General features: G+C 38.5%; 1 protein-coding gene across 2 annotated transcripts in view; it reads right to left on the bottom strand.

The window, feature by feature from the left end:
• The window catches only part of LOC124867025 (synaptosomal-associated protein 25-A-like), a 42,676-nt gene extending 24,947 nt beyond the window's left edge, over positions 1–17,729 (bottom strand). For both annotated transcript variants that reach the window (XM_047363205.1, XM_047363203.1), the window contains exon 1: positions 17,591–17,729. The gene's annotated coding sequence lies outside the window, so the exon portion shown is untranslated. The remainder of the gene's footprint in view (positions 1–17,590) is intronic.
• Between the last annotated feature and the right edge of the window lie 8,580 nt (positions 17,730–26,309).

The following is a 26,309-nucleotide window of genomic DNA, read 5'->3' as shown; positions in this document are numbered from 1 at the left end:
TTAATCAATCAGTGGAACACAGAATGCAAACATACCTGAATTGACAAGCACGTTCAAACACATCTTAAAAAGCCTGAAGATAGTGTATAAAATAAAAGCAACTTGGATGTCAAAGTCAAGATGCAATAGAGGTTTTTCTCCAGGAATAATGAGAGAAGATGAACCCCAGAAGGAAACAACTTACAACTCTTTAAACTCTCAGATATGCACACTTGTAGCAATTAGATTTTCCAAAGTGCCCCTCAGCAAATCATTTGCTGGATTTGTTATCCAGCAAATGACTTTCTGATCTCTCTAGTTAAAACTTGACAATCTAAATCTTACACTCTGTAAGACTCTCCTGGGGGCATTAGAGCTCAATGGAAATTTTAGAATTTGTTCCTCTTTAAATAAAAAGACACGAGTCAAACCCACTCCTTTTCAAGGTTGCACACAAAGTTTCTATGGGACTGAGATCGGAGATTTGTGATCGCCAATCCAAAACAATGCCTTTGCTGCCCCTAAGCCACTTTGTAATTTATTTGCACAAGCTTGAGGTCCTCAAAGAGTCATTTGCACCAAGTTTAGCTTTTATTATCACATAATGGTCTTTCTTCATGATGCCATCTATTTTGTAAAGTGCACCAGTCCCCCCTGTTGCAAAACACAACCTTACATGATGCTCCCCCATGCTTACAATACGGATAGTTTTTACAGGCTTGCAATCTTCCCCCTTTCCTCATGAAATGTAACGATGGTCGTTACGGCCAAACACCTCAATTTTAGCTTCATCAGAAGACAGGACATGTGTCCAAAAATTAAGATATTTGTCTCTGAGTGCATTTGTAAGATGTAATCTGATTGTTTTGTTGCATTTAGAGTAATGACTTCTTCCTCTCTGAGTGGCCTTTCAGTGCAGGATTCGCAGGTATTGATATTTTCTTACCAGCTTCATCCAGCACCTTCAAAGTTTTTTTTTTTTGTTGCTTTTGTTCTGGGGTAATATGCACATTTCACAGCAAGAAATGTTTATCTCCAGAACCCTTCTCCATCCTTAACATTATAATGGCTGGATACTGTTTGAATGCGGGACCTCCAGACTTCTGGAAATTGTACTCAGAATGAACAAATTCTCTCTCTGATATCTTGGCTGATTTGTTTTGATGATTTAATGAAATCATCATGATCTGATGACTTGATTTTCATTTTTCCCCAGATGCCATTTAAGGAAGAAATGTGTTTGAAGTCTTGCCTTAAAATACATCCACATATTTGCCTCCATTTAACTCAAATGTAGTGAATTAATAGAAGCTTACAAAGTTATGAAATCATAATCTGGGCTTTCCCAGATTGTTCATGTGCAGAGTAATTTTAGTATTTGTAAACGTTTGAAGTTGAAACAAATAATAAAACCCTTCTCTTTCTTATTAGTCTGGTATTTAGAAAATAGCAATAATTGTAGTAATCCTAACTGAACGAATGCAGGAAACGTTTAGCCTACTTTCGTGTCAAACAGGGAGGGGAAAAAATGTTAGTGTATAAATATCTGGTTTCAACTGTATGTTAAGCTTGGTCAAGAAAATGAGAACCATGGTAGAGGCACTGAAACAGGAGAGTATCAGAATTAACAAGGAAAAATGTCAAGAGAATTGAGTACCAAAACAGAGACATGGGTCTATTTTTACTACAGTCATGTGTACAACCACGCACATATTCAATGGTGGTGCGCTCCATGAAAAATGGATGTGCTTGTTACTCTCTTGTTTGAGGGAGGGACATGGTAATCGGAAAGAAAGCAACAAAGGCTGAGGGGGGACAGAAAGAAACCAACTCTGATTTCTCCCTTTGTTCCTTGTTTCACACTCTGCTTCACACTCTGCCTCTGTCTCGCTCAATAATTAGGACTTCAACAAGATAAATTATGTGATCAGCTCCAATCAGAGCTCATTTGTAAGTATAATGCATTTAAGTTTCAACAGCAGAACTCATACTAGAGAATTTTTGTTCCAGCATAGCTTGATATGAATTTAACCACCCAGCAGTTTGGAGCTCAGGGCTCATTAAAGCTTTATGTGATCTAATCTACTACATCATAGGGTGTATAAAAGAGACTGAGAGATTGCTGCTTTGCAGAGTCTGTCAGGAACTGTGTTGAGGGATTTTTATTAGCCTGATCTTCCAAATATAAAAATGTAAAATGGCACTGGCATATGATTGTGGTAACAGGTTATAGGGAGCCTAACAGAAAAAGCAGCTTATCAACTGTTATAGTTTGCAGGTTTTTGAAACCTGGTTGTTAGTTTCCAGTTCATCTCCTGAATTTCTCTGCCAGTCAGTAGATATCTGAGGTGAGCAGACAAGGTTAGTTAGAGTCACAGCTGGATGTTTGCTAAAGTATCTCCTTGTTCTGTCCTCACCTTCCGTCAGTATGACAATTTCCTACTTCCCCGCGGAGTCGTCATGTCAGTAAATAATTGAGCATGTGCCGGGGAAGAGAGATGGAGGAGAGCGATTCTCTCCTACTTTTGCGCTCTATCTCTTCATATGCGAATGTGAAGAAATAGAGAGAAAAACATTGAGTATTTATGTTGGCATTTTACATTTTAGCCATTTTACTGATGATGTAATTTCTAACAATAAGTGCAGTGTTTATAAAGTGGCAGTGCTGAAGGTAACTGCAGGGTGACTAGATTTAAAAGGCAATAGGAGTCTGATTGAATCTAGGATGTTGCGCAGTTAAGTTGATTTTATCCCTATAATTTATTTTTGTAATTTTCATTAATTTATTGTTAACCCATAACCACAATCACTCTATGTTCCCTTCACAAGATTTCTCTCTGAAGGCAGCACCAACCATGTGCGCATGTTACAGATTCTCTCTTGTCACAAATCCAACCACAATTTAGCTAATTCATGCACTATTCTAATATCTAAGGCTCTTTAATGTGTCTAAAAAGGATATGCAACAACAGACCAAAAAGGAAAGGAAAAAAATGGACAGAACTGCTAAATAACACACATTTAGCTCAGCAAAATGAAAGGCAAAGAGTTTATTAACTGAAAGGGATAAACTGATGGGAGGAAGCAAGTGAGCAACAAGGAGCAGGATTTACACGCAGTCATGGTGCAGTTCTTCCAAGCTTTTTTTCTGATATCAAACTGTTGCCTGTTAGGCAGGATCATGAACTAATCATTGCAGTACAGTTAAATGTGCAATTATGAGACAAAGAGCATCCCTGTTTGTATATGTTTCTATTAAATTATAGTGATGTGTAATGGAAAAGCACCAGCAGTTACAGTGCCTTGCGAAAGTACTCGGCCCCCTTGAACTGGTCAACCTCTTGCCACATTTCAGGCTTCAAACATAAAGATATAAAATTCAAATTTTTTGTGAAGAATCAACAACAAGTGGGACACAATCCTGAAGTGGAATGAAATGTATTGGATGTGTCAAACGTTTTCAACAAATAAAAAACTGAAAGGCGGGGCGTATAATATTATTCGGCCCCTTTACTTTCAGTGCAGCAAACTCACTCCAGAAGTTCAGTGAGGATCTCTGAATGATCCAATGTTGTCCCAAATGACTGATGATGATAAATAGAATCCACCTGTGTGTAATCAAGTCTCTGTATAAATGCACCTGCTCTGTGATAGTCTCAGGGTTCTGTTAATGTCCTAGTTTGCTTAATTTGATGTGTGAATCTAACACAATGGGCTCCACAGCATAAAGGTGGTAATAATTTATATTTTCCCGTGTTTCTGGCCATATACAGTAGCTTATATTTATTGAATGGAAATTGATTTATAAAAGAACATTGTGTTAATAAAAACTGACAGAGAAGTTATTAAAAACATTTTTGCAATATCATTCTGTTATCTGGAAGAGTGATATAATTAAATGTATCATTACTGTGTTATACTAAAGAATGAGCTCATGGGACTGCAGATGTAAAGCTTTGTCACAGTAACATTGTTTTCCTATGGGACATTGTAACAGTGAAGCTACATTAGGCAGAAAATGACAACGACACCAACTCACTGCATTTACCAGAAGACAGCAAGGGAATGGCAACTATCAGCTATCACAAAAAGGTAACTAGAGTGATTTATTAATGATTTGTCTGCCTTTTATCACTGTATACATGTAAAACAAGTCAAACCTCATGAAACACAAATGTTTCAGGCCCAGCTTAACTGAAACTAAGCTGTTAGTCATCTCTTCTTGTTATGATCTCTCACATACTTCATTTCCTCCTGATGCTCCTCCATGTGTGCATCCTCCCACTGATCTGCTGTTATTGATCTGATGCTGATTGATTATCTCTTAGCTGTTACACTGCTTCTTGTTAACTCACACATCCACAGTGTGACTGAAAGGGAATCCAAAACAGCACAACAAAGAAAAAGGAATACATTATTAAAGTATATTTCTTAAAGATACTATCTTATGATCTTTAGTATAAAATGCACAAAGTACAAGGTACAAGTACACTAGGCATCTGCAGCTAAAACATAAGGTTTTAATATGTTTAACTATTCCTGAATGAAGCTTTTAAAGTTTTATTTCAGCAACAAATCCACTCCCCTTCAGTGTTATTTTCCCTTGTTGTCAACCCTTTGACCATCATTTTTCAAACTTAAAGTCCCTTCCTCTTTAACATGATACCCATGCCTAATATCCAAATACACAGCTGCAGTGAAGCTGACATACAACAGGGTCCGAGTGTCCCCATCCCCCACCTGCAGCCCTGCTGGCCATCACTCATCTTGAATGACAGCTGCTGGAAAGACTGAACTGACAGGCTCAGCCCATGGAGAGATTAAAGTCAGCAGGGAAAGAGGATTTAGTCTCTTTAGTTTTCCTCTCTCTCTTTTTCTCTCTCACATGCACTCTGTTCTGACTTTATCTCCTGCCTTCTTGTTTGTACTTCACCTGTGCTCTTGCTGTCTATAAATATTTTGTGTATCTCTCGGTAAGAGAACATTACTGTATGTTGTGAAAGTCATGAGTGGAAGAGATTTCTATTAACTTATATAAAAGTCTGTTTCTTTGTCAGTAGCTGCCAAATATGTACAACAGTGACTCCACTTGTAGCTGAACGCAGCTGGTGTTGGTTTGTTCTTGGGAAGAGGGCTAGATATAGAGAAGAAATGAGCAACAAACTCAAGCAAAAAAAGGAGAACATAGACTTATATAGAGACACTAAAAGGGCAACGATGAATTATTGATTGAAATATTAATAGCATTAATCCTAAAAGCTGTACAAGAGGAAAGTGGAAACTGGTATGGAGGCAGTTCTAAGAACTGAGAAAAACAGGTAATTGAGGAGAGAAGTGATCCAAGAGAAAAATCGACTGATTTATTGATATATCAGTTTAATTATTAAGAGAGTATTCCGATATATTAATTGTTCAATTTACAAATTAGTTGATAGACGCATAAATAAAAAAACTCTCTGTGGTTGCAGCCATTATATCAATATGACTAAGAAACATTTTTAACAGTTTTATTACTGCAAAACACACTCAGAGACATTCTTAATTTGCAGGCCCCCTTCAAAGCAAAAATGTATTTAAAAATGCTACTGCTAGGGCGTGGCAGTGGCGTAGGGTTTAAGCGCGCCATTCATTTACAGAAACTGCCATGGGTTTGAGTCCCGGCCCGGTGACGTTTGCTGCATATCTTCTCCATCCCAATATCTGTCAGGTAACTTTCGAACAAACTGAGAAAAATTAAGACCATTATTGCCAAAAAAAAGAAAATAAATGCAACTGCCTTCAGTCTAAACAATGCAAAAATGTAGAAGGAACATGATGGGTGAAAAGTCGCCCACATAAACACGTTTGTGTAGTGCCCAGCTGTGGCAAATAAAGTTGTTAAGATCGAATAAATTGGCTTACCAAGTCTGTTTTTTAACATCTTTCTTGTATAGGCAAAAAAGCCCAGTTTTTAATGTGTTTTTCTGGGCTAAATAAGGATAAGCACAAGCTGATCTGAAATAGCCATACTCAAGATGTCCAGCGGCATCCAGTGTTTAGATAGAAACAATCAGTAGTTACAGTTACAATTGTGAATGAGGATCATATGATCTTTTTCTCCAACATCCCAAAAACTCTCAAGTATCCTTTCCGAGAGCTTGCACACATCAACTTGGCTAGAAGAAAATAACTCGTAATGATAAATGAAAAAAAGATGGTCAAAAATGTTAATTGTGAACTCTATTCTATGTAAAACATAGAATTTATAGGCTGTATTTATCTGGATAAATCAACAATATGACTGCTACAAAAGCCTCCACTACCTGCAGCTTAGCAGATGTGCATGACTGAAAAGAAGAAAGGAGCCATGTTATTTATCCCCCATTAAACCAGAATGTCGTATTAAACTGATTCGCCTCTGCAATGAAAAGGCTGCTCTCAATCAGGAACCGTGTTCATCATTGATATAAACAGTGTTTGTGAAGGAAATGGAACATCAGGACAGCGTGGCTGCTTCAAATCTCACAGTCACGGAAACCAGGTCAGGTTCTCAGTTGTTTGGCTGCATGTTTCTCCTGGGCTTACAGAGGCACTAACCTAAATTTGGTGACTTTTAGGGAAGCTGGTTTGTCTCTCACTCATAGGTTTGTTTCTGCACATCTGTTCCAAGTGCGGAGGGAGATGAGATGGAAAGCACAGCGTGAGTGGAAATTAGCATAGCCTTTTCTAGTATTGCTCTCTTAGTATAATTGCATGTAAATTTATTTAAGAACAATTGAATGCCACATAGCAAACTATTGAAGCTGGCTTTCTAAGAAGGGCAAAATTCAACTCTGCAGCAACTTGGGAAAGAGAATAAAAAGAATTCAATAAGATATAATTTTTTTTTCACTGAGTACGTGTCTGCAAACTGAACAGATATACAGGGTCTATGGCTTATCCCTTACTGTAATATTTATTTGAACCCTACTTGGCCTGTCTTGCATATTTTCTATGTTCCCTCATAATTTATGCAAAAGAAAATGCACAGTAAGAAAATAAAACGGACAACCTGTGAATACTGAATAAGCACCTTTCCTAACTTCTCCTCTGTGTCCCCCTAAATGAAAGTCACAATGTCCACAGACCCACAATGTCACACTATTAATAATTAGGGTTCTGTGAAGGGTAATGCTTCTGCACAAAGGCACTGAGTGGCACAAGCAACTTTCCACATCAAGGGAATGTTTTGGTTCATTATTCGTTGGGTAAAGCTGGACCAACATTACTAATCTAGCTTAAGGTATGTGTGAATATAAATGATATTTTACATCTTCTTTTAGGTGAGTCAGAAGTCCATACAGGTACAGTGCCTTGCAAAAACAAACATATCGCACTTTTAACGAAATTTCTATATAATGCTTTCTCTTTGCTAACAACCACAGTAGTTATTATTATCATTGGTAAGTTAAATTAATAAATCGTGATTCAAACTGACTACATTGTCCAAGCCAACTGAAAACACACACACAGATTTAACTGTTCAAGTTTAACGAAAGCTCACCATGTACTGATAACTCAGTAACTATCTCTGTGAACATTATTCACATGGACACTTCTGTAACTGCTGCTCTTTTTTACAAGTATAAGCACTCAAACACCTAGATGTTTAATACTATAACAAAAATAATAATATTTATCCCAACATCAGAGAGGTTGGGGTAGAGATGGAGAGATTAACATGCCACATATACACATGCATAACCCATAAAACATACACACATAAACACACACATCCCAGGATTTCTTCCACAGTCCTTCCTATAGTGTCAGCTGACAGAAGGAAGAATTTATTTTTATCACCAAATAGGTTTTATATGTTGCAGTTTTCTAATGATACAAACCAACCCCCTGAGCAAACACACTGCTGACCTATAGTCTGTAAATATACCAAGATCTGACCCGGGCAGAGAGCAAGAATAAAGCCTGAGGGCTAAACTATTCAGACCATTCATCCACCACTTTCTGTCTCACTGCTACTTTATTATGCAGCTCCAGCAACACTATTGCTCCAGCTCCAGCTATTTTAGTCAAAATCACTTGACTAAAATAACCAAATGATCATTAAACTACAAACCAGAGAAGGCTTAAAGAGATGTAGTAATTTCTTCAGGTGATCCAAACCCATTCTGCTGATCAATACAAAAAACACAGTGAGCTCATTTATAAGTCTCATAATGATAGTGAGGCAAAATTTACACTCATAATAGTTCCTGAACATGAAAGTTACCCAGCTTTCCTGTTCCATCAGTAAATATATAAGCTTGTTTTTTTGGTTCTGATCAAAGCAGACAATTTATAATTCACATGGACTATTATAAATTCTTAGTTTAGGACCATTGACAGCGAAGGAGACAGAGAGAGATGTGATTATTTAGTCATTAAATATTTACCTGTTATATGAAAGCAACAAATAAAACATTCTTGAGCTACCAAGGTACAAAGGTTCTACAATGTTTTGTCAAATCATTCCTACATTTTAATAAAACCAAATTGAGATGATTTATTTAGATAGTTTACAGCAAATGTCATCTTAAGGCCATTTACAATGACAAACCAATTCATATCTGAAAATATATACCCAAATCAATCCAAAACAATCCAGTTATATAGACAGATTCAGATTTAATCACATACATTCCAGTTCCACCCTAGTTTAAAATACTTCTCATGAAATTACAGAGAAAGAGCTGGAGCGACTGGATTTTTCTCTGGCTGTATGGAGCATTATTTAACACAGTACTCCACCTCCTTCACCCTTTGCTGCACACTGCCTGTCAGGAGAGTGACCAGAAGCTGGCACACTTTTCCCTAGCTTACAAGAACAACATATTTGGCAACTAAAGAATATATAAGATGCGGCCCGGGCTCTGGCAGAGGCAAAAACCCGGGCCTGGGAGGAGTTCGGTGAGGCCATGGAGAAGGACTACCGGTTGGCCTCGAAGCGATTCTGGCAAACCGTCCGGCGCCTCTGGAGGGGGAAGCAGTGCTTCGCCAACACTGTTTATAGTGGGGGCAGGAGACTGCTGACCTCGACAGAGGACATTATCGGGCGGTGGAAGGAGTACTTCGAGGATCTCCTCAATCCTGCCATCATGCATTCCGTGGTGGAAACAGAAGCTGGGGACTCGGGGTTGGACTCTTTCATCACCCAGGCTGAAGTCACCGAGGTGGTTAAAAAGCTCCGCGGTGGCAAGGCTTCGGGGGTGGATGAGATCCGCCCTGAGTACCTCAAATCTCTGGATGTTGTTGGGCTGTCATGGTTGACACGCCTCTTCAACATTGCGTGGTGGTCGGGGACAGTGCCTCTGGACTGGCAGACTGGGGTGGTGGTCCCCCTTCATAAAAAAGGGGACCAGAGGGTGTGTTCCAACTACAGGGGGATCACACTCCTCAACCTCCCTGGTAAGGCCTACGCCAGGGTATTGGAGAGGAGAGTCCGACCGATAGTCAAACCTCGGCTTCAGGAGGAGCAGTGTGGTTTTCGTCCCGGCCGTGGAACACTGGACCAGCTCTATACCCACTACAGGGTACTCGAGGGTTCAGGGGAGTTTGCCCAACCGGTTCACATGTGTTTTGTGGACCTGGAGAAGGCATTCGACTGTGTCCCTCGTGATGCCCTGTGGGGGGTGCTCCAGGAGTATGGAATCGGGGGCCCTTTACTAGGGGCCATCCGGTCCCTGTACGAACGGAGCAGGAGTTTGGTCCGCATTGCCGGCACTAAGTCGGACCTGTTCCCGGTGCATATTGGACTCCGGCAGGGCTGCCCTTTGTCACCGGTCCTGTTCATAACTTTTATGGACAGGATTTCTAGACGCAGCCAAGGGCCGGAGGGGGTTTGGTTTGGGGACCATTGGATTTCGTCTCTTCTTTTTGCGGATGACGTGGTTCTGCTGGCCCCCTCTAGCCATGACCTACAGCATGCGCTGTGGCGGTTCGCAGCCGAGTGTGAAGTGGCTGGGATGAGGATCAGCTCCTCCACGTCCGAGGCCATGGTACTCGACCAGAAAAGGGTGGCTTGTCCTCTTCAGGTTGGAGGGGAGTTCTTGCCTCAAGTGGAGAAGTTTAAGTATCTCGGGGTCTTGTTCACGAGTGAGGAAAGAATGGAGCGGGAGATTGACAGACGGATCGGAGCGGCTGCCGCAGTAATGGGGGCACTGTGCCGGTCCGTTGTGGTGAAGAAAGAGCTGAGCCAAAAAGCAAAGCTCTCAATTTACCGGTCGGTCTACGTTCCTACCCTCACCTATGGCCATGAACTTTGGGTCATGACCAAAAGAACGAGATCCCGGATACAAGCGGCTGAAATGAGCTTCCTCCGTAGGGTGGCCGGGCACTCCCTTAGAGATAGGGTGAGGAGCTCGGCCATCCGGGAGGGGCTCGGAGTAGAGCCGCTGCTCCTCCACATCGAGAGGAGCCAGTTGAGGTGGCTCGGGCATCTATACCGGATGCCTCCTGGACGTCTTCCTCGGGAGGTGTTCCAGGCACGTCCCACCGGGAGGAGGCCCAGGGGACGGCCCAGGACACGCTGGAGGGACTATGTCTCTCGGCTGGCCTGGGAACACCTTGGGCTCCCCCTGGAGGAACTGGAGGTGTCTGGAGAGAGGGACTTCTGGGCGTCTCTGCTGAGTCTGCTGCCCCCGCGTCCCGGTCCCGGATAAGCGGAAGACGACGAGTACGAGTACGAGAATATATAAGTTGTGTCAGAGAAATAAGACAGTTATTGTGGAATTATTGAAATATTTTGCTTTGCAATTTATCAAAATGGGAGTAATTATACTACATAGATACCACCATTGTAAACAGCTCTATATCAAAACTTCCTGGTTTCCATCCAGGTTAAGCACAATGTTGGAGTGTGAAAGGAGCAAGCCGATTTCCTGCCAACAGTGGTGCCCGCCGCGACAATATGGCCTCTCTGAATTAAAACATTCCCTAAGGAGACTGAGGAGGGACTCACAGAGAGCAGTCTGCTATGGAAAATTACAGAGGACATCTGGAGAAAAGACAAACTCATAAGTAAAAAATTATCAAAATTATGTTATAAATGTCTAAACATTACAGTATATGTTTTTTTTAAACATAAAACCTGAAAAAATAAACCAAAACCAAAATTTCTCAGAGTTTAGAAATTCAGCTCAGCAACAAAACAAAGATGTACAAGTTCCCCCACTGAATGAATACTCTTATTTAAAATGCAAGGTTTGGGTTTTAACACCTTAACAGAGCCTAAAACAAAGACAGATATCAGTTTTCCATCAGTCAGGCATGTTTTGTCTCATTTGAGCAGATTTCCAACATTTCTTTATTACATAATCCAAAAGAGAGACAGGCAGAAAGCTACAGAAGACAGGCTACAGTTAAGACAAGATTAAAGAAAATTACTGTGAAAAAGTTATGAAGAGAAGAGTATTCACGCTGATTAAAATCTTAGCTTTTCAGAAGTTTTTGTTTTTCAAAAGGCTAATCATATCTTTTGTTAAAAATAAAAAAAAAATTTAAAGTGGTCACCAAGAAACACAATCTTCAATTTCATGATCTTTCAATTTAATTGAACCTGTCAGCATGCCACCATAAAGCAGACAGACGAAACTGTGTGCAGGCCGGCAAACATGACAATGTGGGAAGTAAAGGAGATTCAAAGCAATCATTCGAGGCCTGCAGAGATAATCGCGGCAAAGCTCCACTGTCCCATTCACAGAGGATAAAGCCCACTGGATTAATCTGTAGTCATACAGAATACACACACAGGCATGAAAATACTTATATAACCCATGGACTACTCTTTAGTCATTTTACTTCCTATCACATACTTTCCTCTTTTCTTTAAGTCTCTTGGTTGCTACAGCTCAGTCTCACACACCTGCTACTGCTCTACCTACTGTTCTCTGCTCCAACATGCATACATTCAAGTGAACACCTGTCAACATGCTGCTCTTTACAGGGTTGTCAGTCATGCATGTTTTGCCCTTAAAGATTTCTTTTTGATCCCACTTAAATTTTTCTCGTGGTCAGCACTTTGTTCAGTGCTGGATTAGCTAAAAATAAAGAAAACAGTTTTCAACTGATGATTTCTTTTATTAGGGGAAAAAGCTATCCAAACCAACATGGTCATATGTAAAAAAAAACTAATTTAAACCTAATGCCTAAACTTGTTTGGTGGCAACAGCTGTCATCAGGCATTTACAATACTTAGCAATATGTCTTTTACATCACTGTGGAGGAGTTTGGACTACTAGTCTTTGCAGAATTATTTAAGCTTTAATTGAAGGGTGTGTGAGCATTAATGGCCTGTTTAAGATTTCAATCTGAATTTTGACAATGCCAACCCAAAACGTTAATGTTGTTTTTTGGGGGGTATTCAGAGTTGGGCTTGCTGGTCTGCTTTGGATCATTTCCCTGCCACAGTATGCTTCACTTTTAGATCACAAACTGCACACCTGACTTTATCCTTCAGGATTTTCTGCTAGACTGCAGAATTCATGATTTCATCAATTATGAAAAGATAAATGTCAATGATTATGTTCTTTTAGATTGTTAAAAGCTTTTAGCCTACTTTATGTAGTCAGACAGGCAGTAATTAGACCTGCGTATAGTTATTAAAAGTGAGCCACATGCACAGGGGTGAGGGGAGGGGTTGGGTGGGGGCACATACAGGCCAATATGTTTTCACATAGGGAAAGGTTGGTTTGGATAGTTTTTTATGTATTTGCTCAGATTATCTTTATCTGATATTAAAACTCATTTTATGATCTGAAACACCTGACTGACAAAAAAGCTAAAACTGAGTACATTTTAAAGGGGAAAATATCTTTTTACAGTACTTGAGGGGGAGGGGAAATATTGCATATGTACAAATATCAGGACTACTAAATACTATATACATTAAATACATGGATGCTCTGACAATAAACACATCTGTCTCCAAAATTGGTTTCTAAATTCTTCATAAATGGTATTTTTTCATATTATTTGTCCAGTTTTCTTGCTTTGAACTCCATAACCTTGACTATAAGGTAAAACAGGAGCATTTCTACAGAGAACAGCTAGGAATCAGGTTACTTCAGCTCTGCCGCTTCATCCTGAGAAATGTGGCATTAGGATTGGAGTACAACGCTGTGTGTGTGCAGGGAATTTGTTTGTCTGTGGAATGAAAGAGAGGTAGGTAATAGTGAGAAAAAGCTCTGAACACAGCTGCCACTTTAACTCCCAGAGTACAAGAGGTGTGAAATGAAAGAAAATGAAGGAACATGCATGGTTTAGCACTGGGATGCTTTGTCTGGATCCCTCTTGTTTAGTAGATGTTGGAATTGTACTCCCTGCTAAATGAAACATTTACATTTCCTAAGAAACAATTTTAAAGTTTTTCCTGTTGACATTTAGGATCAACTCAGAAGCATGCATTCTTTGCTGGTGCTCCATAGACATAGAGGTTGAATAATGTCCTACCAACCACACACACGTGCACAGATATGGGAACACACAGCTTAATAGGTATAATAACCAAGGCCAGTGTACAACACTGTGTTCTAACTTCTAAAGAAGAAAAAAATATGTCCAATTATTACAAAAAAAAGAGGTGTGGGGAATGATTGACAAATCCATTCTGACAAAAGCTGTGCCATCCAATGTCACATTCAGAAAAAAAGAAGCCAAAGCTTGCCAGACGCCCACTTGTAAATGTCTGAGCCTCACAGGTGAGCAACATGAAAATGTGTTCACTGCACTGACTAGACAGGAGAACGTGTTCTTGTGCGCATAATGCTTATTTTTAACAGATGTAGCAGGGCTGGACCAGACCCTGGTGGTAATTTCTCACCTATTTTTGGTGGAGTGACAGAGGAGGAGGAGGAGCTGGTGGTGATCGGGTTCTTATGTGTGATGACAGCAGGTGCAGTTTTTCCAACAAGAAAGCCGATTATATGTGTAGCCCGGTTTCTTCTTCATCTCAACATTTCAAATCAAGAGAATCAGAAAAGGTAACAGCTTCTCTTAAAACAGCTGGACATGTTTTTGGCAATCTAACTGAAAATATTATGTGATGCACTCAACACCTCAGGTTTGATGTTCAACCAACAGGAACTGCTTTCCTCCAGCTCCCTTCATCCTTGCTGGACCTTTTAGAGCTAGTCATAGCAACATCTTACCAATGCAATTAATGTCCTCGAATATCCGAAATACGTAATGTTTTTGTGAATTATGTTATTTTAAATTAGAAATTCAGAAAGCTTTTAGAATAATCTATAACTAATGCAGTTGATCATAACTTTGAATATTGATGAATGTATTAGATCGTAAATGTGAACCATTCTTTTTGTTCATTTAGAAAAACTAATAGAATCAATGTTTCCTTAGCTGTGTAACATGATATACCACACTTTTCCCAAAGTCCTCCTTCACTGGAAGCTCTGTCTCCTAATAAGCTGGTGGGATCTGAGACTCAGATGACACAGAACCAGCGATCCAAGCAAGAAGCCTTGCCGAAGTAGGCCGAACCAGGACTGACCACCCTATTGCATTTGGTTGCAATTATTATTTTTATTACCATCGAACCAATTTGCTACGTTGTCTGGGTCATTTGGAACCTTCCTTTAGTTGCTTTCAACTAACCCGGTTCTCTGTCCAACATTGGGAATCATCAAGATATTCAATTAACTGTGCCAGAACTGACAGCTGTCAGTCTCTGAGCAGGACTGCAAATTTGTTCTGATTCAACAGCCTTTTCTGACCCAAACTAATGACGTTTTTTGAAGTTCTATCCTTGGTGGTTCTGGTATCGAAAGCTGGCAAATCAATGTTAGTTCTGAACTTTATTTTCATTCTCCCCTTTTGTTCTACAGAAATTCCCCTCCTTACGATAAAGTTGCAGACTGGGAATACTAGGATATAAAATCATTTTCTGTAAACTTCTCAAAGACTACTAAACTTTGAATAAATCATTAATAAAGACTTTAAGTAATTTAGTTTGTATTTTTAACATTTAATTTTCTTACAACCTTGGCCTGTAATAAGTATAAGTGTTAGCATGTTTGTTAACTTTTGTGTTGATGCTAAAAAAATCTTAATCTTGAGAAATATACCAAAATCTCCTTGCTTCTTTTATGTGTGATACAGATTACCCTACAGATTAGTAAAGCATTTAGCAGTCAGACTGATTTTTCATAGATTATAAAATTAGTGTTTGTTTTTATATCTAAATAGATGAATTTAGTTATAATTAATATAGTTTAACATGGTTGATCAATGCCACAGCTCTGTTGGCTTTAGATCAGCATCCTTATTTACTCTGTGTGTGGGTGCTCATTTCCTGTCCTAATTGTTATAGCTACTTGTTTACTCCTGGCTACAAATAACATCAGGCTGCCAAATGAAAACAGAACACACAGGTTGACCTGCTTAACACTTAGCGTAAGCTCTTCGTCCTCACTGGCATTAACACAAGTCCAGATGCAGGATGGGAAATATGGATGGCCAACAGTTCACATCACACTTTTTTAGTAGTGAAAACAGTTTAATCTTGTTTTTAACAACTATTAAGAGCATTTATCTCAGTGAAGCTTAAGATAATATGCTTATACAATTGCAAGGTTTTAGAGATAATTTTCTAGGACATGTCTTCATTAGAAAGATACAGAAATATGTTATGTCCTCGCAGACAGCTGTATTCTTAAGATTGCCTGAAATTAAAAGAGTTCTGCTGATCCTATGTTCAAACACATTTGTTTTCTATAATAAGCCAGGAACGTTTTTTCAAATCTGTGAATCATATTGCTTTATCTACTTCTTCTATTTTATTTCTTCTAGTCTTTTAATCTGGATCAAGACCTCCTGGAAGAAGAGATGCTCTATTTAAATGGGGCTATATTATTCTAGCTCAGTGCTTCTCTGGTGAGCCGTGTTTCCGTCCCCAATGAAGCCACAATGGGAACTACTGCTGCCACTGACTGCATGTCTTCCCCCCCAAAGAAAACAGTGCTTAACATTTTTTCCCAGTCAGCCACTAATACTGAGCTCGGTTCTGCTGAAGGTCCATTCGTCTTATACGTTATTCCTTTCTATTGTCACCACAAGCTTGCTCAGGAGGAGAAAGTGCTGTAAAATAAAGTTGATGGAATTGGCTAGGCTTCTTTAGAAAGATAATTGTTTACTAATTGACATTATAAACTGAGTTTGACTGCATTGTATTTTAAATAGGGTTTAGCTGGAATGTATGTAATTGAATTTGAATTTGAATCTGTCTATTAGATAGGATTTGATAATTCTGATTTTACATTTCTATAAATGAATCGGACACATTTGTATTATAAATTGCTTGGATATTACATTTGGTGTGAATTGGTTCTATTTAAACAAACAGAATTCAACTGAATTATAATTATCAATATAAACGTTGCTTTAAAAATAAAGCGATGTTGACATAGCTAACACTTTTCACCACAACACACACAAGGACTAAGAAAAGGAAAAGAATAGTAACAATTGTTTATCATATACTCTCACTAAACACTGTGGAAAAAAATTATAAATCAAAGCCATGTCCTGAATATTATTCTGATCTAAACACAGTGTTGCATGATATTAGATAAAACATGATATTGCTAAGGTCAATATTGATGATACTGATTGCAATTAATCCACATTTTCATCACAACTCTCTTTCTTTTGTTCTCATCACTCTCCATGAGCTGTCTGATCCTGGTCACTGAGAACTATATCAGATGTGGCCACAAAACAGTGAAAGTCCATCAAAGTGGCCAAAAGGCACTTGATGGCAAGCAGAATTTTAATGTATTGCAACTGAAATCAGACAACCTGACAATATTGCATACAAGAAGTCCATTTGTGAATGTAAAATTGCATATATTGATATTCACATTATTGAGCAGCTTTAATTTCAAACTAATAAACTGCCTGTTCTGCAGACAAAACAATGAAAAAACATCCTTTATCCAAGCATCTCTTTCTCATTCCTTTCAAAACAAGCAAAACCACACTGTTAACGTACAGATCAGGTGATGACTCGCTATCTTATGGCATTTTTCTGTCATTTTTTGCTTCACAAATATATTTTCTTTTTCTTTTACACCTAAGAATAGAGTGAGATCGCTTTCCCTTACCTTACCTACCAAAGGATTTCTCATAGGAAACCTCTGTGCATGTCTTTTATGGCCATAACTGTGGAGCGCAGCCTGTAGTTCAGCTGAGAACCTCAGAGCTGTCCAAGGTGCTGAACCAGATTTACTTTCCCCGCCTCTCTACAATCCTCACAACAGAATTTCAATACATTTTACACAGAAATGGGAACTGCGGGATAATTAAAACATGTAGCTACTACAGTAATATCAAAGCAACGGTATCCTAATTTGTCTATTACGATATCACTGAAAGTGATTTATGTAAAAAACAACAACTAAGAGGTCCTAAAAAGCGCCACAACTCACGAAGAAGACTTAAGTGGCACATTTCACATTTCGCTGTGATAAACAAGCTACTCCTGGCGAACGCCTCAAGTGCATATTTAGCAAAACTTTTATCGTTGTAGTTATATTTACATATATTGAAATTAAGAGTGGAAAAGGGACAGAGTCAGACCTACCCACTTAACTTTCTTCCTCTTTTCTTTTCCTTGTTGTTTTGCTGTGAGTGTGAACAGAATGAAAATGTCTGTCCGCTCCAAAGATCGGTTTAAAGGACTAACCTCGGTGGAAACGCACCATCCTCCTCCCCCACCCCCCTCTCCCTGAGCACCGCGCTACAACTGGTGGATTTATCCAGAAACTTCCGGTTTGATTTTTACAAAATAAAACCAGCACAGGAGTTTGTTAAAACCTAAATTCTCAGTCGTTTTAGAAGAGCTTCGGTCCTTGAAGTAGCAACTAATCTTGCTCACACACACACACACACACACACACACAAATCTCCAGTGCAACCAACAGCATGTACAGCCAACATGTTTAATTTCAATTTAAACAGAGCTGTTCTGTGAAGGTGACCAAGGAACACACAAGACAGGTCAAGGAGAAGGCTGTAAAGAGGTTGACAAGGCACTGTTACACAAATGCAAACCCCCCAAAACATGGCTGTTTCCCTAAACTAACAGGCTGGAGAGGCTGAGAATTAATCAGAGAAGCAGCCAAGCGGCCTATGATAACTCTAGAAGTGGTGGGTAGAAGTGTCGACAGGATAACTCTTGAACCCCACAAATCTGGCCTTTATGGAAGAGTGGCGAGAATAAAGTCATTGTTAAAAAAATAAATAAAATTAAAAAGTTCTGTTTCCAGTTTGCCACAGGCCATATAAGTGACACAGCAAACATTTGGAAGAAGGTGTTCTCATCAAATGTGAGAAAAAAACAGGACGTTTTTGGCCAACATGAAAATACATGGTGGTGACAGCTTTAAGCTGTGAGAATACAGAAGAAGGGAGGCTGGTCAAAGCTGATGGAAAGATAGATGGAGTTAAATACAGTGCAATCCTGGAGGAAAATATTTTTAAGCCCACAAAAGACTGGAAACTGAGGTGGGGAAAAGGTTGCTTTCCAGTTGGAAAACAGTGTCAAACATATAACCAGAGCTAAAATGAAACTTTTTCAATCACATCAATGGATATTTATCTGTTCAGTCGATATCCAGGCCTAAATGGTAATCTGTAGCAGTACTTCAAAATTTATATTTACAGAGATTCTCTATCCAGCCTGGGAAAACTGGGAGAGACATATCCCAAAGTGACTGAAGTGAAAGGTGGTTCTACAAAGAACGGAATAAAAAAATACAACACAGTTTTCAGACTAATGAAAACTGTTTTGTTCCACATTACAATTAGGCACTACTTTATGTTGGTCTGTCACCTAAAATCTCAACACACATTAAAGTTTGTGGTTGCAGCGTGACAGTACTACTATCAGTAATAGTGATAGTTGCTGTATATTGTACAAAAAGACAATAAAGCTCAAAATACATCAAAAACAACATTTAAAGAATATTTACAAAAACATAATGTGCAAATATTCAGTTTTGTTTTCATTAGGCTGGATAATATGTGCTACTTAACTACAAATTACACAGCAAAATTCTGCTTTATTAATACCAAAAAGCAAGAAAAGTTTATTTTCACCCGCAGACTTTTAAACTGAAGGTCCAGTCTCCCAATTTCCTGCCTCGCTGAACTGTATTTGCCCACAAAATGGCCGCGACCTGTGACGTCAGAGGCAGCGGATGAACAGATCAGCCCTATTCAAAGCCATGTTGGCCTCATGAACACAGCTTCTCCCCCGTCATGTTTAACATGTTTAGGATGCAAACTGAATTGTATATTTACCGTAATCCAATATCAGATTTAAGATAGATCATTTCAGCAAGTTAAAAAAATTCAGCTTTTCAGCAAAAGGAGTTAAAGCTAAACGGGAGATTTTGAATGGAACAAACAAAAGCTGTTCTGCATTAAGATTCAGTTTTTTCTAGTGCACTGTTTTTCTGCACAAGCCGTAAACTTTTGACCTTTTTTCTATTTGTCTGAACTCAGTCTTCTGAAATAGATACACTTTAACATCAGTTTTTACTCAAGGTACACAGACACTGACTCACTGCATTGGAAAAGATGGGCAGTTTGAACATATTTTGCCATCTGCCTGCTTTCTTTCACTCCAACTCAGAACATCACAGTGCATTCTTACTCAGTGCAAGAGCTGCAAAAATACAAAAAAAGTACCATCATGTCCAGGGGAACAACATTTCTATTTCAAGAGAGGCGATAAAATGCAGACAGTCCAATGATCTCGCTGCATCTCTTTTCAAGTGTAGTTTGAAATATGCTAATATTTTCAGATTTTTGCACTAGCTTGTTATTACATATTCACAAACATGAACCAGGCTGGTCCTCCCTGTCTTTTGAGATTGCTCTTGGTGTGCACAGCTGTTTGCTCCCTGAGTCCTTGACTTCACATGAACAGATTCATGAATTACAAGTAGCCTCCAAGTGACACACGGAGGAACAAGCTGACGGGGACACTTTGTTTTAAGTTGGGTTACTGCCATCTTTTTCTGGGCTTTAAACTCCTTGGCAGCATCCTCGACAATACATGCAAACGTGAACATTAGGTGCCACTGACAAAAACATCTTAAATTAACATTTAACATCTTAAATTTTAAATATTGTTTACTTCTTTATTTTCCCCTTGTGGTGATCAAGATGGTATGAGCTACTATTCCTTTGTTACTGAGTTTTTTTCTCTTTGTTAGTTACTTAACATAATTATGTAAGAAGATTATTGGACTGTCATTATTTTTCATGTGTCCAACCCAGACCTTCTTTATGAAACAAACATTGATCAGTCCTTATAATGCCTTCACCTATTATTTGAACAACAAACTGCTTGATAAATCATTTGAACAGGATTAGTAATATACAAATTGTATTACTACAGCAGATGCTTGTGCTGCTTTGGTACACATTCATATTTTGTACAATGTGTATATTGTTTAACACATTCCTTTTAAGGTGTCAATTAGATTTGATCGCATACCTGCAACTGTAAATGTTTCTAGTAACCAAAATCAGACACACAGAGTCTGGCCTTCTCTCTCTGTTGAAAAACTAGCCGGTTAGTATGCCTACACTGATCAATTGTTATGTAACATTACATTACCAAGAGAGGCAGTAAGATGCACAGACTGCAACTGCTCAAATATCCGGCCATACAACTGACATATCCAGGTTATTTTCTGATATAATTAAACCGTTATTGGAAGATAGCCTGCCTTCCAATAAAAGTAATACTATGATCAAATTTAGACCTGGTTGGAACACATATGTGTCTTAATATCACGCTGAAGCCCGCAAAGCTACTACTACTTGGGCTCTAGCAGGTTAACCTAGACAGGGTCCTATATTTGAACATAAAAAGTTGACAAATGCAAAATATTAATATTCTATACGATTCATGAAAAAGAACGAGCAAACCATGAGGGCTGATTCTTTGGCTAAAAAGCTGGTAGGTAAGGATACAAAAGCCTTTTGGAAAGAGATATAAACTGCACGGTGGTGCAGTTGGTAGCACTGTTGCCTTGCAGCAAGAAGGTCCTGGGTTCGATTCCCAACCGGGGGTCTTTCTGCATGGAGTTTGCATGTTCTCCCTGTGCATGCATGGTTCTCACTGGGTACTCTGGCTTCCTCCCACAGTCCAAAGACATGCCTGTTAGGTTAATTGGTCACTCTAAATTGCCCTTAGGTGTATGAATGAGTGTGTGCATGGTTGTTTGTGTGTTGCCCTGCGATGGACTGGCGACTTGTCCAGGGTGTACCCTGCCTCTCGCCCATAGACTGCTGGAGATAGGCACCAGCTCCCCCGTGACCCACTATGGAATAAGCAGTAGAAAATGACTGACTGATGACTATAAACTATTAATAATAGTAAGGCTTCTCTCCCTTGCACAGTAGATGGCGTCTCTGGGGCAAATCTGATTGTGTATCATTGGCAACAGCACTATAGCAAGCTATTTACCTGTGCTCAGAGTGAACCCTACCAGGTTGACAATGTTAATTTTGTAGAAACTATCAGAATGCAAGACATTTATAGAGCAATCAAAAAAATTTCTGCAAATAAATGTACAGGAATGGATTTTATTTCTGCTGAACATCTCAAATTTGCTAGTTTGAGGTTAGCTCCTCTTCTTGCCTTGTGCTTCATTGGTTTAATTGGGCATGGCTTCATTCCTGACTCTGTGATGAAGGTGCTTCTATCTCCTGTGATTAAAGACAAAGCAAGAAAAGTTGGAAGCTCTTATAATTATAGACCCGTTGCCCTTACAAGTACACTGCCTAAACGTTTTGAACTAAGTCTTTTGCCACGATTTGAAAAAATAATAATATCTACAATCAGTTTGGGTTTAACTCTAAACATGGCACTGATGTGTGTATATATGGTCTAAATGAAATATTGAGTAATTATAATTGCAAGAACTCTACGATCTTTCTGTGTTTCTTAGATGCCACAAAGGCCTTTGATCGTATAAACCAAATAAAACTATTTCCAAAAATGAGTCAAGCTGGTGTGCCTAAATATGTAGTAAAATGTTTGTCTTACTGGTATGCCAATCAAACCATGCGGGTCAAGTGGGACAACTGTGTGTCTGCACTCTTTCGGGTCAGTAATGGAGGCAGACAAGGAGGCATCCTATCCCCTGCATTGTTAAATTTTTATATGAATGACCTTTCTAAGCAGTTAAATCTGTGTAGAACTGGCTGTATGGTTGTAGACACAGTTGTAAACCACTTGATGCATGCTGACGACTTAATGGTTTTTAGTCCAAGTTCAGCTGGTCTTCAGAAGCTGCTTATCATGTGTTCAGTATACAGTGAACTACATGATGTTAAATTCAACCCATCAAAAGTGTAATTCTGTAATTCTGATATGTCGCACTAAAGAGGATAAATATAGGGTTTTCCCTAATTTTAAGTTGTCTGGGATCTTACTGAACATTTCAAATGAAGTGAAATATCTTGGTCATGTGCTGACAGACTGTCTATTAGGTGATGAGGACATTTACCGTCAGGTTCAAATGTTATATGCCCCAACTAAAGTTCTAGCTCGGAAATTTGGATATTGTTCTGATGAAGTTAAACTGAACTTGTTTAGATTATATTGCGCCTCACTGTATACGGCACACTTATGGTGCAATTTTAAAAAAGCTACCCTTCAGAGATTGAAGGTGGCTTATAATGATGCATTGGGACTCTTCTTAAAGAGGCCCAGACGGAGCAGTGCCAGTGAACTGTTTGTGTCTGCTAATGTCAGCTCTTTGATGGCTGTTTTAAGGAATCTTATGTATACATTTATTTGTCGACTAAATAAGTCCAATAATTGAATTATCCTACTGTTGACTAACATTAAATATAGTGCAGTAAGATATACATCCATATATTGGAAACATCATCTATCTATCTATCTATCTATCTATCTATCTATCTATCTATCTATCTATCTATCTATCTATCTATCTATCTATCTATCTATCTATCTATCTATCTATCTATCTATCTATCTATCTATCTATCTATCTATCTATCTATCTATCTATCTATCTATCTATCTATCTATCTATCTATCAAATAGAAATATGTTTGTATTTGGGAATAACATGCCTTTTTATTAATAACATCAAAATATTGCATAAAATAAATTAAATAATATATGACAATCTTGTTCAGCTACCAAGGATTTCATGAAAAACATGCATCAAGAGTAATAAAAAACAAAAATGTTGTTCCATCATAATTCTTCAGCTAAGGTAGATATTTTTTGCTGTTCACTGAGTGCCAATCTAGCCACCATTTGCTTATGGGACCCAGATGGGTAGGAAATGGGCTGAAAAATAGGCCAAGTGAGATTGTCAAAAGGTTACCTCCTTTGATTGGTTTGATGGAGGACAACACTGCATAAGTGTGTTGTTAAACTTGAACAATTTTTCCTTGATATCCATTTAAGACCAAATTAAGACTTGTACAGGGTGCCAAATTGGGTCTGACAATTTGGGTTTTATTTAGTCATCCCCGGTGGATTACATACAAGAACCCCCTTTTAAACCCAGGCCCATTCAGTACCCATCCAACTTGAGCAAAATGTGGCCTGCATACTCATGTTGGCTGGAAACTTGTCAAATTTGAAATGTTTTTCCCATATGACACAAAGTATGGCTTTCGGTCTGCACAGTGTATTGATAACGCGTCTGTTGAGCATGGTTCAGTGCATGGATTTAATGGTTCATCTAAATCACTGCCTAAAGCCCAGATGTTTTCCACTTTTCACACTTTTTTGTTAGGAGTGTAATGAGAGTCTTGAGCATGTTCAAATCTCTCAATATGCTCATCGTTACCAGTACTGACCTCTGCTGCATCCTTAAAATTGTTTTATTATTGAACCCGTCAAAGAATCATACGTGGAGCTTTAAACCAAGTAAACCTGAGTGATTTTCACTTTTTGTTTTGATGACACAACCAACCTAAAATTAGAATACTTTGTCTTTTTTAACTTGGTTACATTTGGATTAAATTCAAGGAAGGAAATGTTAGAACTAAAACTAGAAAATATTCCAGTTCATTCAACCAGCTCTTAATTTTTTTTTTCTTATTGTGACAAATGTATCACATTGAAATTTCTGTCTGTTTTACATTTTAAAGCCTGATGTGTTGTAGAGGTCGGAGCAGTTTTTTCCTAAAATGTTCAGTATTATATTGTTAAAGGAGATAAATCTAGAGCCTGCCATTGAGGTGTTGTAACTGGCAAATAAGTTAAATTTAAAATGTAGAGACCCAAAGCAAGCTTTTAAAAATCAGCTGTTTCTATCACAGCTGTTGAGCAGGAGCTTCTCTATTTTAGAAATGATGTCATTACAACACAGTTTCACACACTGCAATATCACAGCAGTGGGGGTCAAATAAATGTCATTTCGGGTTATTATGGATGACATTTAAGGATAAATGTTAACAATGAATTTTCCAGAGTATTGAAACTGTTTAAAAAATGTTTGTCACTCTTATAGACTAAAAAGAAAAAATCTTGCATTAAGCTGTTTTTATTATAAGGTCAGAATGTCTGGAAATAAAAAGGTTGAGAAGTTGTTTCATGGTAAAGGAATATTGATAGAATGGCAAAGGTCTAAGATCATTTTGCTACCAAAATTAATTGGATTTTTCATGCTTAATGGATTTAAACAACGTTTGTTCATCACTGCTGCAGGTCATCTTCCCCCCTTCCTCTCCACCATCTTTTCATTTACCTCTCTACTGTCACCATCACTGTCCTCCTTAGAAGATCCAGTTAGTTGAGTCAATCTGTTTTCTGCCCTTGATGGATTGGCCTTGTCTTCTTGAAGTTAATGGCCCAGTGGAAAAAGCCATTAAAAGAGATCCCTCCCCAATGATGAGCACAATGAATCTCACTTAATTGTCATTGATTAAATGAAGACTGATTTGTGTCCTCAGGTCCTGGGCGCATTTATGCATGGTGCGGTGCACACACTGAAAACAAAAAGAATCTCTAAACTAAAACAAACTTCTAGTGTGTCAAAGATAGAGGGCCAAATTATAAACATATGCAATGCAGTTGTAAACACTAACTATCCAGTGGCAACATTTATGCAATACCTTTTTGAGGTACATGTCTTTTTATTTATATGTGTAATGCTGCACATTTGTTCCAAAGCAAAACATAAATAAAATTAAATTTCTTCTCACGCTAGTGAAAGTAAGTAAAAAGAATACTTATCAGAAAAATATCAAGGTTTGCATTTTTTTCTTTACAAACTCTAACATTTACTGGATAAACTGAAAACCCTTGAAGAGTTAACTTTCCACTGAGCTAATATTTGGCGGAATAACCAGAGCTGCTTCTCATCCTTGTTGCATGGAGTCACCCCGCTTCTGGGAGCAGTGAACAGGCGTTCCAGCCAGTTTGGTACTGGATCAGGATCCAGAGATTAATCTTGCTGGTATGTTTAATGATGCTTAATGATGTAATTGAGGTTGCTGTCTTGTTGAAACATCCATATCAAACGTATTTCCTCAGCATTAGGGAGCAAGACCTCTTCAAGTATTTTGATGAATTTAAAATGATCCATTATCTTTCATAATAGGATCAACATAGTATGAGGAATGTCAGCGTGCTTCACAGTGAATTCAGTGTTTCGGGGTGATTTGAGGTCCCTGGATCCATGAAAAAATATTGCTTTTAGTTCATAAAAATGAAAAGTTATTACTCAGAATCAGCAGCATACAAGTCATGATTGTTAGCTCTGTTGGTTTCTTGTTACTCTTCTACATCCATTACTAAATTATTAGCCATGCAGAAACGTAATGTCAATTAAAAAGTGATTGATCTGATTAACAAGGTTGGACTGTTTATTTGGAACACAACTATATATTCATTCCCTTTGAACTGCAATTTGCTTTCAAAACATACATATACATGTATACATGTAAACAGCTTGCATTAGAGAATTGGTTACACTCCTTTTTATTTACATCTGATGTAAATTAGACACATTTAAACCATCTCAGAATCGGCTACATAAGACTACTTTTTTGTGAACCAGTGGATCATGGTCTCATTTGTGTAAACATGTGATGGAGGCCCTGCTTTCAGCTTCACTGCAATCGTGTATTGTGCCAACAGCAACACAACATATGTAGTCTTTGAGTCATTGGAACAGAGGCCGGTGACCAAGAAAGGTTCTTTGTGCCATAAATGAGCCAACAAACAGAATTTAATCTGTGGAGTTAAGAAAAACTTTAATGTTAAACATGGATCAGACCCTTTTTTG

Source organism: Girardinichthys multiradiatus, chromosome 4, assembly GCF_021462225.1.
Source record: "Girardinichthys multiradiatus isolate DD_20200921_A chromosome 4, DD_fGirMul_XY1, whole genome shotgun sequence".
NCBI lineage: Eukaryota > Metazoa > Chordata > Actinopteri > Cyprinodontiformes > Goodeidae > Girardinichthys > Girardinichthys multiradiatus.
Note: the sequence above shows the minus strand (reverse complement) of the source record. Positions and strands in the feature narration are given on the sequence as shown.